Genomic DNA, 17,816 nt, shown 5'->3' with positions numbered 1-17,816 from the left:
AAAAATCCTTTCTTCTTTTGGACTCTACTAGAAAGACATACACACAATGTATGCTGCTTACTACCATTATTGTTTATTATAAAGGCTAAACTTATTTTTTCCAGTAGAGCATCTTATCTTTGGGCTTGGCTATAAGGCCAAGAAAGGCAGTGCTAGGAGTCCAGCATACAGCTTCTCACGAACTAGCCCGACTCTTTCCCAGTGACATCTACTCCCACATCACTTTTTAAATATAACTATTAACATTTATGGGAGGGAATATTTCTGAGAAAAACCTGAACTTCCATTTTCATTGTCTCTAAAACCAGTCATAGACAGTCTCCTTTGGCCCCCAAATTCCATGGATTAAAAAAAATTTCAGAATAACCATAGTTCCATTTTTGGTGCCAAATCACATGCCTGAGCCAAACATTAATGGTATCTTGAGATAGAGGGATAAAGATACATCAGAGAAGATAAATTTTAAGATATATTCAAAACAGAAGTTGAGCTACTAAAGGTTACTTGTAATAGAATCACATATATGTTCTCCAATAAATATAATATAAATGAGCTAGTGTTAGAATCAGACTTCAGTAATTTTTGCAGCAAGAGAACATTCCTAAAAGGAACATGAGTGACTGCCTCATCCATGGATTAATCTCAAGGTATACTTACATGAGACTCTGTATTAATATTTTCTACTAAATGGTGATAAATATATTCTCCTATTCACAACAGAATATACATCAGTCATAGTTTTTTAAATCATAGAGTATAGAGATTCATAAAGTGAAGTGAAAAAAACTCCCAAGGGTGGGGGGCTCCAAGGCAGGAATCCCACTCTCAAGTTTGACAGTTGCAATTCAATGGATAGGAATTCACTCAGATTAGAATACATTTTTTTACCTCCCCTTCCAAACCAAAAAGTCTGGGAGGCCACTGTCTGTGTCCTCCACTGATCCAGGCCTGGGTGGGGCCAGCAGTTATTAAACGGTTGGAAAAAAGATAGAGTGATGTAAGAGAAATTATATTAATGAAAAAAAGAAAATTTGTGTTACTTGGATTTGAAAACCAGTGAAATGATCATTTTCTGAGGGAGTATCTGTATTACCTACTAGCCAGAGCCATGGTGACTCCATTTCTTCGCCCAGAGCTGCCTTGCTGTCTTCCTGCAGTCACACAGCTGGTCCCCCTCACAGCTCTCTAAATGATCTTGTGTACCAGAGGCCTCGAGGAGTTCCACTTGTTCCTATCAAATTGATTCATTTACCTCTTTTCCAGCCTATGTCCCAGGTTTGAGGCCGCATGGCAGTATAATCATGGGGGTTCCAGAGTGGCAGGCTGATCAAATGAATGTACTTGAAACACAGTTTTTCATTTCTCACATAACTAATCACAGAAATATTGGGAACTCTTATGTTTGAAATTAGCAACTTTGTTGTTCTTAACTAAATTTCTTCTGAGAGACATATAGGATTCATATGACTTAATGAAGGAATAAAGTGCTTGGTGCACAGAATTAAAAGATCACACGATAAAATTTGTTCAAGGAAATACTTTTAGCAGTCATCTCCTTCCTCTCAGTCTGGTAGTAAATCTTCCTCTTGTATGTTTTAAAGAAAAAGATCACATATATACAACTCACTGTTATTAAAAGTTTATAAGATATAAAATTATGAGAGTGCATTGTCTTAATCCACCTATGTTTAACATGGCAAAGGACGCCTGAATTTTTTTCCTTTGAAAATATGAATTTCAATTAAATGTTAGTTTCTAAATTTAACAAACCATAGTAGACACCACTTCATTCAATGATTTTTCTCATTACCAAATATAACAGAAATAAAATGATTACCAAAATATTAAAATATTTTAAATTATTCTGCCCTATAAAATTCAATAAAAAAAACAAATCATAACAACTTCAAGAAACAAGAAAACTTCTGTCAACTTCCTTGCAATTCTTGTTATGCAATCAAAACCAGCTTATTGTACTAATACTACAAGTGTGTTTTAAAAAGGAAGAGGGAAAGGAGGATTATTGTAGGAGCCAGAGGGGTCAACAAAAAAACCATACAGGATTAACTAACTTGTGTTGAGAGGAGCTCACAAAGACTGAACTGACAACCAGGGAGCCTGCATGGGAGTGACCTAGACCCTCTGCATGGATGTTTCAGTTGTGTAGCTTGGACCTATTGTGGGTCTCCTAGCAGTGGGAGAAGGGGGCTGTTGTCTGCTTTAGGGACCCTTTCCTCCTACCAGATTGCCAAATCCACCCTTAATAGGAGAGGAGGTGCCTAGTCTCACTGCAACTTGAGATACCTCAGCTGGTTGATAACCACAGGAGGCCTGCCCTTTTCTGAGGAGAAATAGAAGAGGGGGAATGAATGGGGGTAGAGGGAGACTGGGAGGAGAGAGGGGAAGGGAAACTGTGGTCAGGATGTAAAAACAATAAATAAATAAATAAATAAATAAATAAATAAATAAATAAATAAATAAATAAAGGATATCTCACGTCAATCAAAGATAGTTACACATATCATTACAATTTCAGGAATACCAACATTAAAACACTGACTTCTTCCAAGACTCTTATAAGGGGTTATGACATTTGGCCCAAGATTATTTTATAAAATGGTGTAATGCTTTATACATTAAGTGGAACTTTCAGAATCCTTTGACTTATAATTATTCACTTTCTCAATCACATATTTAAAGAAACATAGAGTTGTTTAAAATATTTTTTTAAAAATCACAATATTTGGAAATGCCTTGGAACAATGTTAATTTTAGAAAAGTAAAGGAAGACAAAAAATAATCACATTTGCCTCCATTAAAAGGAATAAGCAAGGTTAATATATTTAAATTTTTTAGCTACTTAAAAAATACACATGTAGCTGCACGCCTTTAATCCCAGCACTCGGGAGGCAGAGGCAGGCGGATCTCTGTGAGTTCGAGGCCAGCCTGGGCTATCAAGTGAGTTCCAGGAAAGGTGCAAAGCTACACAGAGAAACCCTGTCTCGAAAAACAAACAAAACAAAACAAAACAAAAATACACATGTACCTTATTTTATCTTTATTTTACTTTTGTATAATTACACAAGCCAGACTCTTCACTAAAGTATTAATAATAGGGAAACTTTGAGTGAGTTTGCTTATTATAGCTTTAACTTGCAGTTATAACATCATTAATGAGGCACATAAATGAAATAAATACCTGGTCTAAATATATATCACCTACTTACAGAAGGAACCAAACACTTGAAATATGTATTTTCATTACCAAGCAAAAGGACCTTGTTTAATTAACTTGAAATGCATCCACATATTTTTCTAAATTCAGAACTAAATTTCAAGTTAGTGTAACAGATGGACGGACACCTGTGCCTCTACATTTCTCAGTACATTATTAGTATTTTATTGAACTACTATTTTAAGATCAAAGAGAGGTGAGGCTATGTCATGGATCAAAATGAAAACCTAGAAAAATGTTCCTATGTGTTCATGATTGCATTCAGACTTCTCAACAATATGAAAAATGTCCAGAAAAACTCAACAATACCTGCCAGCTGAATGAATAGAGAGTAAACAAACGGATCAGTGAGAGGCAGAATTCAAAATTGGAGTTTTTGTGATCTTAATCCTACTATCATACAAATCTTGCAATAAAACATCATTGTTAAACACCAATTTCCAAAATAAGTGCAAACATAAAGAAATGCAGAATGTATGCCAAGGATAAGTTTAACAAGGTAGGATACAATAGACCCAAAAAAGTTCTTTGTGTTTAAAGAGTTCATAGTCTATCCATATTTAAAAGCAAAGCATTACTCACAAAAGTTTAAGTTACATTCACAGAGTACACAGAAAATAATACCTTTAAACATACTTTTAAAGATTTGATTTTCTTTTTTGGTTTTTCTCTGTGTGTATTCCTGGCTGTCCTGGAACTCTATCTGTAGATCAGGCTGGCCTTGAACTCACAGAGATCCATCTGCCTCTGCCTCTCAAGTGCTGGGATTAAAGGTGTGTGCCACCACTGCCCAGCATATTCTCAATTTTCAATGCATTTGCTGCATAAAAACATATGCTACAGACACAAAGGCTAATTCCCATATCAATAAAGATTTGTGTTGAAAGCAGAACATATTAGCTATTTATATATGTTTAGTGAAGGCACCCAAATTCTGAAGATTAGTGAATTCTTAGTAATATTTTTTCGTTATTTAAAACATTTTTAAAGGATTGTAGGAGCAAAGGGGTTGAGGAATCCACAAGAACATGGCCCACAGAATCAAATAAGTGGGGCTCATAGGGACTCACAGACACTGAAGTCACAATCATGAAGACCGCATGGCTCTGAGCTAGGTCCTCCGCATATATGATATGGTTATGCAGCTTGGGGACTCCTAACAGTGGAAGTTGGGACTGGCTCTGGCTCTTTTGCTTGCTCTTGGGACTCTTTTCTTCCTGCTGGGTTGCCTCATCCAGCCTTGCTATGAGTGTAGGTGCCTAGTCTTACTGTAACTTGCTGTGCTGTGCTTAGTTGATATCCCTTGGAGGCCTGCTATAGCACTATTTTGTACTTCATCTTCAGCTACTTAATGAAAATTGATGAGCTATTTCTTGGTGCAGTATGAAAAAAAAAAAAAACTGAACAAGAACTAAGTGCCCATGAACCAAAAATATTTAGAAATCCTGGTTCTGAGCAGATTTTTTTTTTGCCTATCTCTTCTCTAGTTTGACAACGAAGTCCAAGCAAAGAACTTCTTTTTTTCTTTTTTTTTTTTTTTTTTTGCTTATTTGTAGATTAAAGATTTCAAAACTATTTCATTTGGAAATTTCAACCTTCAAATCTGAATTAGTAGTGGCCATTGTTTATAAGCAATATATAAATAAATAAATAAATAAATAAATAAATAAATAAATAAATAAATAAGCACATAGCTACCCCTCAAACTCACATATATTCACATCTATATCCCAAACCGACCAGAACTGAACCCTGCACCTTGGCATATGGATTAACCTAGTGTCTGTAACTCTATTGACATTTAGTTTTCCTCATGCAGATCATTTGTGAATTTCATAACCTGGCTTCCATTTCTCTTAACTAAATGCTTTCCCTATTTATCTTTTTGGGCAGGCTAGTTGAGAAAAATATTTACATAGAAATATGATGGAGTTAGGCAAGTAATACATTTTCTGTTCTCCACTGTCAGTTGTCAAATCCTGTACCCAAGTAACAGATTCTTCTCTTCTGATGTCATTGTTGTGGTCTAGTCCTTTCATCCTCCCTTATACAACTTTCATATTAATGTAATTGATCTTCATAGATATGTGGCTTAGCATGACTAAAGTGTGTTGGCTCCAAGGCTGATCATTTCAAAGATATGTTTGCCACCTATAGAAATGATAGCTACTCCTGATATTAACAATAACTCTCTACATTCTGAACAGCTAATGATACCGAAGCATGTTGCTAATGACCAGTTTTCCTGAAAAGATAGATAATAATACTTTAAGAAGATCTTTACAGTCTTCCAAAAATAGTATTTTTGTTTAACATTATATTATAAAATATAACTTCTCCAAACAGTACTATTATTATTTTAAAAGTTGTAGAACACAGCATCAAAAATTTGAGTGGCAATTTTGAAGGTGAGTTAAAACCTCCGAATCTGGAGACAGACTCCTGGAACTAAATTTTCTATTCAGAGTGCTACATTAACTCAAGAACTCAGCCACTCCTATGGGCTCAGTTCTCGGCTGTAGAATAAGGTCGATGATGATGCAGCTCAATGTCTGCCCTTGCAGTGCTTTTTACCTGACAGCAGAGAGAACTTCGTAATATCAGTACTGATCATATACGTCACAGGGTTCCACGCTTTCTTTGTGTAACTATGTCTAATTCAGGAAATGTGGCTCTCCATCGTTACCTAAAGGCTACTTTTCCTACTAAAGGAAATGTTGCTAAGAACTAACTAGCCTTTCACCTGTTGAATATTTGGTTTTCAAAGAATAGTATTAATCAGATGGTCTTTATATACATTTTCAAGAAAATATTTGTAGTTAACATAAAATGCAGTTACAAAGACACCATTTTATCACTCTTTTTGCTGGCACTCAATTACTTGTTTTCCTTCAACATTTCTTAACTTTTTTAAAAAAATGTCCTTGCCAAAGGTTCACCTCTCATCTCTTAATATACTATTTTTCTACATCTTTCATAACAAAAATTCTATTTCTTAGGTTAAAATGTCTTAGTTTTTTTGTGTTCTTTCCTTCCATAGTATAATATCCTGAGTTTTACATCATTTCTATTCCGATAACATCCAAACCAAGTAATTATCCTGAAATATCTTTTGAGAACTAGGTTTGAATAATACGACTCCCCCCTAATCAGCAACCTTCTACCTTATTGGACATTTCTCCAGTCTTTTCAACCCTCCTCAAGTCCTTCCAGATCCCACCTCCCTATGCACCCAACTTTCTCAAGAAAACAGCTTCCTTGAGTTTATAACTGCTGACCCAATATGCAGGATGAAAGCCATGGAGCCTCATTTGTTTCCCTCCCATACCTTCAGTCAACTGATGAACTTGGTCAACTTCTTCTCTTCATCAGAGGTAGTTCTGCAATCTAGTTTGCAATACAGTGTGGCTAATTTTATTATTAATAAAAATATTACAAAATAAGGTTAAGCATTGAAGTATAAAGCCATATTGTCTTCTCATTACTGTCCAAGTAAGAGGGCAGTCTGTTACTGGACTTAAGTAAAGGGGCATAGGAGAAAGCCAATGCCATAAAGAGAACTTTATACCATAGCTCAATTCTCCTTGTTAGGGTATTTGTCACTGCTTAATTCTATTTTATATTAACATGTCAATCAATTACAAGTATTACATTTATTTCTATATGCTCAGGTTTGAGTTTTCAGGTGTTAAGAGAATGGAAACCTTAATTAACACTAATATCTAGAGGTGGATTTTGAGTAGGTGAATAGAATTGGGGAAAAACATCAGGATGGAGCCCACATGTTTAAACAGTAGTGCCGCCAAGCAGGCAGAGTCAGACATACAAACACATGCATCAGCCCTTGTCTCTCTGCACACAATAGCTTTTGTTGCCTCACCATTCAGTGTGCAAGAAGCCATCATGTGATGTAGCACCTGGCATTTGGACCAGAACTGTAAACAAAGAAAACGACTTTTCTTTTTAACATACAAGAGTCTATAGTATTGGGTTAGTTGAAACAGAAAAAAAGACTGATATACCTTGTGACAAAGCCAAGTGGTTATTTCCCCACATTCTATCTTCACAAATCAACCACTTCACTGCTATAGCGACAGAATGCTTGGGTGTATTCCCTTTATTCCCAAGATTTCTGCTGTCAAATATACTTACTTTGTTTAATTCTCCAATTGAATATGAATAGAACTGTAAACATTATTGGACATCATGTAATATAATTAAGTTACTAATTAGTTTACTTTTGTGTAAATCAAAACAGTTATCTATTCATTAGATTCACTATAATCAGATCGATATCTAAAGTCCTTCAAGTCCAATAATTAAAGTACTAGATGGATTTTATATGAGCAAAATGCTTCCTAATTGGCTCTGAGGTAGAAGAATCATGAGGCAAAGAATTCCAGGAGCCCCAATCTGTAACTCAGTCCTACAACCAAAGCTACTGAGTTCAGATGCAAAGTAGACTTTGATTCCTATCTGAAGTCCCTAATCAGAGAACCCTCCCAATCTAGGCTAGATTTATGATCTACAAAATAATGAGTGACTCCATGTTGTTTGAAGCTGTTTAATTGGTGAAAATTTGTTTCATACAAACAAAACAAAAATTGCAGAAAAAAATCAATTTCTGTTTAATTATATTAAATATTGATATTTTAAGAATAAATTACTAATATTACATTTTAAAGTTCAAATGATTTCTTCAAGTTCTGTGACAGGAGTATATGGTATGTTCAGCAATAGTATCTTACCCTCAAGTAATGGCAGCACCCAAGAGAAATGTCAATAACTTATATTATTTGTAGTGATCTCATAGACACCCTCTGAACAACTGGTCCTAACATGGAAGCCGCTGCACTGATGACTAGTCTTCATAGTGTTGAAGACTCTGTGCAGACTGTTGAAGGAGAAAGGCTATCTATGGTCCTACCCAGCTATAAATCCTATTGATTACAATAACAACTTTCCTGGCGAGATATGTTCAATGGGGCAACAGTGGCACTGATGTCTTGGAGTAGCCAACAATTTGATTGGATTTAAGGTCCATTCTATAGGAGAGAATTCATGCCTGGTGCTGTAAACTCAGCAAAGAACTCATAGCTAGAGACATCATTAACCCTGGAGGAAAACCTCATCATTTTGCTAAATTAATAGTGTATTTCACTATCTTCTAAATACTTATCCTTATACCCATTCATTAGTGCAACACTCACCATTCATCTTTTCAGATGTTATTAGAGAGAATCACAATGGATCAAATTGTAGAGAGTAAATGATTAACTTTGGAGGGATCAGCCTTTCATAAGTCATGTGTATCTCACTGGACCAACAGCCTTGGGAACATCATAGAAGGCAGAAAGATTGTAAGAGCCAGAGTTTGCTAGGACTAGAGTAAAGAGTGACTTCTGGATATGACAGCACAACTGCACTCAGGAACTCACAGTTTCTCTTGTCTTCAGAAGACCTGCACAAATTCAACATTCCAGTATGGGTGAAGGAGGCTCTCAGGAGGCCCCATCTCTATCTAATTGATAAACTATTGGCAACTAGTGGCTGTGGAGGGAGAGAGGGTAAGATTTCTTCAAGGTATAGTTAGTAGGTTGCTTATACTCCAGTTAATCAGTATAAACCCATACAAACAGGGTTTTCAAATGTGGATTTAGAGGGATATATATATATATATATATATATGTATATATATATATATATATATCAATAAGTTGAGAGGGGCATGGCAGAAGGAGGTCCAGGAGAATTTGGAGGTGTGGCTATGATCAAGATAAATATGTGTGTAAATTCTCAAAGAATAAAATTTAAAACTGTAAAATATACAAATGGCATGATTGTTTATGTATAACTTAAATAACACCTATCCAGTGTGTTTACATTTCAGTGAGACTGACAAAATTCTTTCATTAAGCAATGTTCACTTGTTTATCTTAAGAACTGAAAGTAAACAGTTCTGACTCTTGAGTATGATTTAGTAAAATCATCAGTATAATAACAAAACCCTCAATCTGAAATTTGTAGAGGTAAGAGTGTTGACAAGACTTGTTTACATGTCTGGAAAGAAAACAAATGTAAGATCACATCAGACATGAATTCAGCCATTCACCATTTCTCATTTCAATGTATTCTTCTTTGTAATCACTTGTTGGCAGTTTTCTAAGACTTTTCTAAGCATTCCATGATAAAATTTTTCCCATTAATCTCTTTTCAAATTCAAACTATAGATAGCTTCCTCTTTTCATAAGTAAAGAATGCATTCATATTAATGACACAATCATAGATAAAAGTTCATTGTCAAATAAATAAAGATAGAAACATAACTGACATCATGAGTAAGGAAGCATAGCAATGACTATATTTCTATTTACTCAAGACCCATTTCTTTTGTTACCGCATTATAAGGTAATCTAAAATAAGTTGTCAAGGTCAGAGTAAATGTCCCCAACATGGCATTTAACACCAAAACTTACTTTGTTAACCATCCCAACTCATCTCAAAAGTGACTCTTCACTGAGGATAAGATTAATTTTAATTCTCGTTTGTAGAGACAAAAGTGGATCTTGATCCCATATGCCTTCTAGACTTGGCAGCTTTGGCTAACAAAGTTAGCAGTGATTTTGCTTTGTCAAGTGCCATAAACTATCTTTAAACATGGGTTCGCTGGCCAGTTCTACAAGGTTAAGGAATGTGTACAAAGTATGGCTATGAAGCTCCCAGGCTGCTTTTGAAGCTCAGGCATCTTCTACTGCACATGCCATTGCAACACCTCTACCACCTTGTTCTTATAACATCACCAAGTCTGTATTCTCTTCCTTGAAACAGTCTGCATTATATAACTCCCAGTCCTAACAAAACGTTCAATTATTCTCTATGCACCCAAATTTAAAATAAGAATTTATTTAGAGAAAGTTTTTTTATATATACTATATATCCCTTTTCTTTTTGTCTTTTAAAATGCTAGGGAAAAATTAGGTTAGAAAGTAGGTGAAATATTTGTATGTAACCAAATATGAGGTCAATCAATATTATGATTTTATTACTTAGCTACAATATCTATAATGACTATATAGGATTAATTCTTCCTTTTAAGAAGCACATATTAGCATCTACTGGGTGATTATATCCCAGAACAGACAATATCTAACAATCATGCATCCTGCTGATACTAAAAGATGTTTTAAAACATAATAAGTTTGTAAATGAATCATCATGGTTTTTTTTTTTTTTTAATTATATTAAGCGCTAATGACAAAAGAAAAGAGATCGGGATAAGATTACATTATAGAAATCCTGAGGTGGGCTTTACTACTAAATACGGTATTCAGGGTAGACTGCATTAAGATAACTTTTAGCCAAGTAATTTTAAAACATAATTTCCAATTTTTACATATGTAAAAAATATATCCCTAAAAATCATGTTTTTTCTAATCTCATGCCTTAAAAATAAATGTTGACAGATGCCTTTTGGTACTAAGAATTTCACTAATGCTTTAAGAATCCTTGTAATCAGGCCTGTTAGATAGTTTAGGGGATAAAGGTCCTTGCTACCAAGACTGATAACCTGGAACAATGTTACTTAGCTAATGAGGACGTTTCACTTCATCTATTTTGTTTCTGTTTTGAAACATGCTTGATTTTACTGCACATAGGGTGGTAACTAAAGAAAATCTGTTTTCCCATAAAGGCAAACATATCAGAAACATACATGTGCCTCAGCATCTTCCAATGAGTGTCTTCCAGAATTAGAATCCTGCCAAATAAAATTTTATAATGTGATATACTTGGTTAACAATATATTCTTGTTGTAAAACTACAGATAGCAGTAAGTTACTTATATGTGTACAATTCATGTACATAAATGGGATTAAACTGGAAACATTTTTAAACTTCGTTAATCTAGAAGCACATTTTTTCACATCTCATGAGACTACAAGTCAATAAAGTACATTTTCCATAAAGATAAAAGTGGTGGTGATTTATTCATCAAATATACTATCTAGTGTAATTGTAATGTTAGTAAATGTGTACGTTGCATTTGGTTATCACAAGAAAGAACAGTGGCTTTGGGTGGTTTTGTGTCTGATAAGTGAGTGAAATTTTGATATAGAGGATTTCTTTCAGAAGAAGAAAAAAGAAAAAAGCCATGAAAATCACGGTCATTTGCTTGTTTTTCATGGCTCAGTTGACACTGCTCCCTTAGAGTATTGTAAGTCCATTATACGGGACTCAAGTGTTACACAATAGTTACATAACCAATTTTGCATGAATGTATTTTTAGAAGGGCATTATTTTTCTTATACTCATATATTCTTTTATGTGGCTGAAATAAACAAATATGTATCAGGTAATCAACATTATAGACCAGCATCATAAAGACTGAGGAAATGGCCAACCTTACTAACTTGGAGTTACTTACTAAGCAAGGAACTCTTGCTGTTTAGATGTGTCAAGGCATATTGTTCACAGAGTTCTACCTCAGCATTCCCTTGGAGTGTGATTTGGTTAGAGCACTCCTATTTTTAGCAAGCACAAAAGAAAAAACGGTACTACTCTGGGGTGATGAAGGAAGTGTGATATGATAAGTTGAAAATGGCATTCCACATGTAAACTTATGACAGTAAACTGGAAATGGGTGGAAAACATAAAAGTTATTTGAAATAGTTGAAAATACTCAAAATGAATATAAATATAATTCCAGAATTTCAAAAGAAGACCTGTATGTTTCTTTTACCCTATTCTGGTTTGTTTGCTTATCATTATTTATTATATTAGATGTCTGTTAGTATTCTAATGAGAGAATGAAAGAGTGTGGATTGGGGTAGGTGGGGAAGTGATGAGGAGCTGGGAGGAAGTGCTGGGAGTTGAAACAATAATCAGACTATATTGTAGGAAAAATCTATTTTCAACTAAAAACAGGATAACCTTTATAGTCATCATTGGCCTATGACTTCCATCAACTACAACTACTAAGTTATTAATATGAGAATTAGTTAAAAAAAAAAAAAGCTGGAAGAGCTTTAAATGACAATCCCTTCTTTCTGTGATTCCCTAGATTGGTTAATTAAAATGGCATGTCTTATTGCCCCAAAAGATACTTTCTCGTATTATTTAAGAATACAACAGAGAGATGAAGTTTTTTTTTTTTTCTAAGTGTCACATAGGCACCATGGGTGGAGCTCTGAGGTTGTGTTTATTTTCACGAGCAATCAGTTCCATGTCAGGCCGCTCCTTGCTTCCTCTCGCTTGCTTTGCTGCCCTATTGGAACAACACAGCTCTCAAAGTTGACTACTATCCACAGCTACCAGCATATCACATATTTGCCATGGGCCTAATTTTTCACCATTAACATTGGAAGCTGACGAAGTTGGTTAAGAGTCAAACCCAAGAATAAGAGTGTTTATGAACCCCACTCTCAGCTCTCAGCTAAATGACTGATGTCAATAAAAAAACAATGAACTTTCACTTTTATCTGTCTTTTACACTACAGTTCTGTATTTATCTTCATTTGAAAAGGAAATTTGTAATACTAGAAGTTCATAATAATGTCCTATATACTTTGTAGTGTACATAGGCAATGCAAAACCCTGGCTTCTCATTATCCTGGCAATTTCTCAGGGTTATGTTTGCAGCAGGAATCTATAAAGGCAGAAATCTATCTCTATGGTAAAAAGAGAAAGCTAGCTTGTTACTTGCAATAAATTCCACAACCATGGTGTTCCTCACATTGACCAAACCCACTATGTTTATACCATCATTCTAGCTCCGCGTTGCACACTCTCATAGGGTGGGCAGGGCAGAGGATCAGATATGATTCTTATGCCCTGTTGTACCACGGATAATAGCATTCATATTCTCTGAACCAAGACCAAGACCACTGGCTGTAAGATATACAAAGTCAAATTGCAGCCCAGGAAATACCCTATTACTAGATGATGGGTGATATCACTTTGTAATGCTGTGAATGTGTTGCTCTGATTGGCCAGTAGCCAGGCAGGAAGTATAGGCATGATAAGCAGACAAGGAGAAAATTCTGGGATGAGGAAGGCTGAGGGAGGAAATGCCAGCTTGCTGTCTAGGGAGCAGCATGTAATGACACACAGGTAAAGCCACAAAACACGTGGCAACATATAGATGAACAAAAATGGGCTAGCTTAAGTGTAAGAGCTAGTCAGTGGTAGGCCTGAGCTAATGGCCGAGCAGTTTTAATTAATATAAGCCTCTGTGTGTTTACTTGGGTTTGAGTGGCTGTGAACTAGGTGGGATGCATGAAAACTTTCAGCTACAACTAGACTCTTTGGCCAAGATTTATATGCTACTTAATATATTTAAATACAAAAGTGGTTTTATATTTTTTAAAAAAGGTGCTGAAACTGTAAATCACTCTTAAATGGGAAAAACATGAACAAAAATATTGTACAAAAAACTACTTTCAATAAGAAAAAAAAAATAAAGGATTTAGAAAGCAAATTGATTTAATGGAAGTCTATTATATGAATAAAGTGTCCCCATGAAAGAAGAATGAAAATAATGAGTTGTTAAGCAAATAATCTGGAGCCAAGCATTTATGTGTTGTAGAATATCATTTTAAGGTGTGTTGCATTCTTTCATGTTGCATTTATTTAACTCTGTTAAGCTGCATTACTTTGCCTGTCTAAAACACCTGATGGTCTAATAGAGAGCTGGCCAATAGCAAGGCAGGAGGAAGGGTAGGTGGGGCTGGCAGAAAGAGAGAATAAATAGAAGGAGAAATTTGGGAGAAAAGCCAGCCACCCAGCCACTCAGCCAGCTATGGAGTAGGAGTAAAATTTACAAGAGTAAGAGAATGGGAAAAGCCCAGAGGCAAAATGCAGATGGGATAATTTAAGTTAAGGAAAGCTGGCTAGAAATAAGCCAGGCTAAGGCTGGGCGCTTATAAGTAGAAATAAACCTCCATGTGTTATTGATTTGGGAACTGGGTGGTGGGCTGTCCAAAAGAGTAAAAAAATCAACTACATTTATGTATTTGAATAAATAAAACTATAGGCCTGGAGAGATGGCTCAGAGGTTAAGAGCACTGACTGCTCTTCCAGAGGTCCTGAGTTCAATTCGCAGCACCCACATGGTGGCTCACAACCATCTGTAATGAGATCTGGTGCCCTCTTCTGTGTACGTAATAAGTAAATAAATAAATCTTTAAGAAAAAAAAAAAACTATAGATGTTTAGAAAGAAATACCAAAGGCCATTTTTATAAACAAATGTAACCAGCCCTTTTTATAAAAATGTGTAATGCTGACAAATATTTAAAAGATCTAATTATATAAAAAACAAAAAAGAATATGTGAATTCAAATCTCATAAATAATACTGATAACAAATGATATGCAAGGAAAATATCATCTTAAGATGTATTAACAAAGAATCAGACTATGCAAAACCTAAAACCATACACAAATATCTTCCAAAACTAACATGGATATAAACAGGCAGTTTAAAAACAAAGAATATTAGTAGAAGAAAAACTCATTGATATAGTTTACATGCAAAAATAGTAATATATTTAGATATATACTAGATCACTTCTTACTTTATTAAAGAAAATATTACTTTTATTATTTAAATTAATAAAGCTTTTAATGTAAAATGACTAACCATCAAGAAAATAAAAGTATCTTCAATATGCAGTAGTCCTAATATTATCTATTTCTAAATCTTTTAATAATGACCTCAAAGTTGAAACCTTTCATCCAAATGCACTTGAAGTCCACAAACAAACTCAAGATCTCTGAAAGACACACTTGGAAGAGTCAATAGAGAACACAGGAACCTAAAGTTTGTTATGGCCACAGCACAGAGTGTGGTTACTGTTACTAATTATTAGCAAGACCTAAGAACCCTGATCTTCAGATCAGTCCAACGTTCATAGTTCATAGTGTGTCTGTTTAACAATGAGAGCACTGAAATCTATCCATTCAACAGAGAATGCAGTAACAATCAGCCACTTTGTATAATCTAAAGAGTGATTCCTGGTAAAAAAGGTAAGTAGATTGCAAGAAGTACAAGATATTTGTGCATTTCTCACACACAGAGGCAAATACATCCTACATGAAAGCAGATACAATATATGCATGTACAACTACAGTTGAGTAATCAAAGACAATGTTAAGAGTAATATTTACGGAAGAAAATAAACAACAGTAAATGGACTTGGATGAATTCATAAGGAGTAAAAGAAACCTCACAGCCTTTCTATCTTTTAGAAATACTGATTACTACCCAAAAGACAAGTCAGATCAGTGAGTTAAGGATAAAGCTTTGACAGGAGACTATTTTTTTATTTAAATTTTAAGAACTTCTTATACATATACTGTATCTACATAACTGTAGCTCCCCCTTCACCTCCTTCAACTGCTCTCTGGTCCTGCCCCTTCACCTCTCAAATGCATGACTAGTTCTTTATTTCTGTTACTTACATACATATATGGATATTGTATGTTTTTAGACTTCCAAATTACTAAATATTATTGTAAATGGTACTCAAGATAACAGAGTCTATAGTGAGAAAGAAAAAATGTACACACACATATATAAATATTAAATATATATAAATATATGTATTTATAAATATATATACACACCTACTGAGGCCATTTAGCATTCCCTGTATGTATATTAGGATAATATTTTAATTGTTTAAATAAAAGACAAAGTTAGAGTCTATAATTAGCATGAAATGTAAAATAAGAGCATAAACATAAGATAAAATATTGATTCAATATTTGATGAAAAACTAATGAGGCATTTTATATTGTTCATACTACCCTTTGTGTTGCCTAGTTTTGTTAATTTGTCACAGGCTAGGGTTTGGAAGAGCAAACTTCACTTGATAAAAATGTGCCCACTAGATTGTCCTTTGGGCAAGCCTTTGGTACAGATCACTGTGTGTGGTGCCATCCCTAGACTAGTGGTCCTGGATTCTATAAGAAACATATAGCAACTACATTACACACACATACACACATATATATATAACGACTAGGGGACACAAGATATTCACTATTTTCACTGACGTGAGTATCGTATTTCTTGCAATTTGAACAAATATACTTTATACTCTAACAATCAGTTGATGTGAAAGAAGAGCCATCATTTTATCATCTTATCAAATGCTTTCACATATCAGTGCTCAATACTTACCTGGAAAGATAAATCCCATGGTGCACTGGATAGTTTTATGTTGGATTGATACAAACTAGTCATTAGAAAGGAGAGTCTACGGCCATACCACCCTGACCGCGCCCGATCTCGTCTGATCTCGGAAGCTAAGCAGGGTCGGGCCTGGTTAGTACTTGGATGGGAGACCGCCTGGGAATACCGAGTGCTGTAGGCTTAAAAATAATTAATTAAAAAAAAAAAAAAAAAAAAAAAAAGGAGAGAGCCTCAGCTGAGGAAATGACTCCACAAGAGAGACCTGTAGGCAAGCCTGTAGGGCATTGTCTTAATCAGTGATAGGCAGTGGAGGTCCCACCCCATGGTGAGTGATACCATCCCTGTACTGGTGGTCCTGGGTTCTAGAAGAAAGCAGGCTAAGAAAGCCATGAGGAGCAAGCTAGTAAGCAGCACCCTTCCATGGTCTCTGCATCTGCTCCTGCCTCCAGGGCCCTGCTCTGTTGGAGCTCCTGTCAGGACTTCCTTCAGTGGTAAACAGCAATGTGAAAGTGAAAGCCAAACTCCTCTCCAATGTGCTTTCCATCATGGTGTTTTATTGCAGCAATGAAAACCCTGACTATGACACATAGTAATGTTGGCTTCTACGCTTCTGAGCCCACAAAACCACTTCATCCTTATAAACAAAATCACATTGTTTATTGTTATGTTATTCCTTATTAACAAAGCACAACATAGCCACATTGTTCCATGGAAAACAATGTTTCCTAGATCCCCTTATTTACAAAACTGACAGAGTTAAAAATCCTAGCAATTACCAACTGATGTAAGAGCAAGAGAGAGCAAGTGGTGTTTGTTCTCTAGGTCCATAGATTATTTAAACAAATATAGTAAAGACAACATTGACTTAGCTCCTAAAGTAAATCTCTGTTTAATAACTGTATGTCTCTCATTCTCATTTTAATTCCCAAAATAGGGCTTAAATTATCACATAATGTTATAGGGAGAAAGGTATGTAGCACAATGTCTTTTGTAGTCAAACATCTGTTTCATGAGAGTAATGAAGGTAGGGAAATGGTTGGTAGCAGTTTCATTACAAACACTGTCTACACAACATTTTCATTGGAGTGCAGTTACACTCACATTATATTTGAAGTATAAAAATAAAAAATTCTAGTGAGAAAAGAAATACTAGCCAAGGCAAACCATTAATAACATTTTTAGACTTCCAGATGAATGGCGACTGTTTCAAATGATCATCAAAGGTCAGAGAGTTTAAGTGAGAAAGAACTCACTGTGAGCCATATTTCTGCATTCTCTTTTATAATTATTCATTATTTTATTTGTATGTAGTTGAAACTATTAAAAAAGAACGCCGTTTTAACAAATTGTCAAATAACAAGTTGTTCTGGATTAAACCCAAAGCAATTT

General features: G+C 34.9%; 1 protein-coding gene and 1 non-coding gene across 8 annotated transcripts in view; one reads left to right on the top strand and one right to left on the bottom strand.

Moving 5' to 3' along the window:
• Pclo (piccolo presynaptic cytomatrix protein) overlaps positions 1-17,816 on the bottom strand; it is a 337,199-nt gene that overhangs the window by 289,030 nt on the left and 30,353 nt on the right. The window lies entirely within an intron of this gene.
• On the top strand, positions 16,490-16,608 carry LOC114688363. Its single transcript, XR_003733777.1, has one exon. It is a non-coding gene; the product is annotated as a 5S ribosomal RNA (ribosomal RNA).

This window comes from Peromyscus leucopus, chromosome 3 (assembly GCF_004664715.2).
Source record: "Peromyscus leucopus breed LL Stock chromosome 3, UCI_PerLeu_2.1, whole genome shotgun sequence".
In the NCBI taxonomy this organism is placed as follows: domain Eukaryota; kingdom Metazoa; phylum Chordata; class Mammalia; order Rodentia; family Cricetidae; genus Peromyscus; species Peromyscus leucopus.
This window is presented reverse-complemented; position numbering and strand designations above follow the sequence as displayed.